This window comes from Dermacentor silvarum, chromosome 9 (genome assembly GCF_013339745.2).
Source record: "Dermacentor silvarum isolate Dsil-2018 chromosome 9, BIME_Dsil_1.4, whole genome shotgun sequence".
Taxonomy (NCBI): domain Eukaryota; kingdom Metazoa; phylum Arthropoda; class Arachnida; order Ixodida; family Ixodidae; genus Dermacentor; species Dermacentor silvarum.
Genome location: NC_051162.1, coordinates 89075840 through 89078303, shown reverse-complemented (window position 1 = coordinate 89078303; position 2464 = coordinate 89075840).

Genomic DNA, 2464 nt, shown 5'->3' with positions numbered 1-2464 from the left:
AGGTGCAATGTGGTTGGCAGGGTACTGTGCTTGGCTATTCTATGCGACGTCAGTTGAACGATTGGATTAGCTGCAAACAATTAGCGAGGCTTGCTTGCTAATTCGAAAAGTGGAAATAAAAGCAAACGCTGATAGCTTTCCTGCAGAGTCACTTTCTCGACGTGCTTGCAGGTTTGTGTGTTTTAATTTGTCCAGCAATCAGTTTATTTACTATTTTTAATTTGTGTTTATAAGTGAAATTGTTAGTATGAAGCATGCGCAATCGCATTCATACCCCTCTAAAGCATCTGCGTGATCCAAGTTAGGTTACTGCTTTCATGCGACTTTGGGGAACATTGCGCGATGCTCGCAAGTCTAATAATTTACACAGTTTGTTTTCTCCGAGAGACGAAACTTTGACAAGTGGGCAGCATGTGACAGTGGGCTATGCGTAATTTTTATCACCGTTTTTTTCCTCCTTTCCAAGCTTTGTGCGTGACAGCTAGCAATAATTCTATCATCAGGCAATGACCTCCTGGGAGCGAAAGGAATGCACTGCTGTAGTTTTCCCAGAGTAACAAAAGAACATACGCAAAGAACTCAGATATCTTTATAGATATTTATAAGAGCGAAGTCTCGTGGACACATTCATCAGAAAAAAAATTATATAAATCAGATACAAAAAGCACGCCGTCCATTTTTTTTGTACAACTTAATTCACTGAATGACAGCGTTCAAAAATTAAATTATGGGGTTTTACGTGCGAAAACCACGACCTGATTATGAGGCACGCCGTAGTGGGAGGACTCCGGAAATTTGGACAACCTGGGGTTCTTTGTCGTGCACCTAAATGTAAGTACACGGGTGTTTTCGCATTTCGTCCCCATGGAAATGCGGCCGCCGTGGCCGGGATTCGACCCACGGCCTCGTGCTCAGCAGCCCAGTGACAGCGTTCTGCTGCAGTTCACAATAACCAGCGAAAACACGTCACGTTCTAACTCTCTGTCATCTTGAAAATGTTTAAGCAACGTCTTCCATATTTGTTGTCGGCCTCCTGTCCGCATTCCGAAATACTAGAAAACAGACGCACAAGAAGCAGCAGCCCTAGACCACGCTGCTGCAAGTTGTATGAAAACCAAAAGAACTTCTAGGATAAGTTGGTGCTGAGATTTCCTAGGTATACTTGACTGTGGCGCTAAATACATTTCGTGAAAAGGGGACAGAAGAGAGAAGAGAGTGAAGCGCCAAACTGCCAAGTGTTTAATGACAGCGTCAGAACATGCAGAAAAAGACTTCCAAGCGTGTCAAGGTAACAAACATGCAAAGTATCTATGAAAAGACAGGCATACGAAACGCCGACACGTGAGGAATGCAGTGGATGACAAAAACGCTGAGCAGATGCAAAAACATGGCAGGTTCGGGGTGTGGGTGGTGGCACAGGTAGGGAGCAGGGGCGTAGCCAGGGGGGGGGGGGGTGCTGATGGGACTTCAGCTCCCCCCCCCCCCCGCGCGAAATTCTTTCGTGCTGGCATGCACGCCGACCAAAACTACCACCGACGCCGGGAATCATTCTGGATTTTGTCTACAATGTCTTTTTCACGCTCGAAAAGAAATCTCGGCACGAACATTGCGAACTCGGGCTGGCTTTCTTAGCAACCCCTTACACCTGGAGTCACGTAACGCAAGGAGCCCCATCCGAGCACAAACTTTCAAGGGCTTTTCCATAGCGAGCGGGCGCGTTGCGGCATCTTGCAGCGGCCGCGGAATCTATGGAGCGCATGGATTTCAATTACGAAACTTTATGGGCTTTTTACACGAAAGGTGCACTGACATTTCCAAAGGCGTGCTTTAAAAGATTTTTAATTCTGGAACTTTATGGGGTTAATGTTCTTATAAACTTGGGCCAACATGCGCGCACTGGAGCCCTCGTGTCCAAGCCGTTCCAGAAATGGAAGCACGCGCTCGCAATCTTCCACACACACGGAAATACTAAATATCACCGTGACTGTCAGCTAGCAGCTGATAATTTTCTCCAAACATTTTCAGGAAGCGTGCCCAATGTGATCGATCAGCTGGACTAGGGCAGGCAAAGTAAAATATGATAAAACAGAAGAAAGTAAACGGCCTATTATTGAGGATTTTCTTCTTTTTGCGGGCGACAAGGTCTGGCTCTCCGTGGCCACAGGGACAGTGGCCCTAGAGATTTAAGCATAGCCCCCGCTGAAAATACAGGTATTTTCAGAGTGCTTCTTCGCATGCGAGCTGATTGTGGAGATACATATCTGAAGAACCATTTGGAAAGTTGCCCCACTAATGCCTCGTATTTAAGCCCAGATGCACAAAACCAAATTATAGAAATTTGTGGGGAAATTATCAAAGAAAGCCTAGATGCAAAAGCAAGGCTGCTTCTCCATACTTCCTGACGAAACGACGGACATCGCTGGAATCGAACAGCCTACTCATTGTGCAAGGTACCTAAACAAGT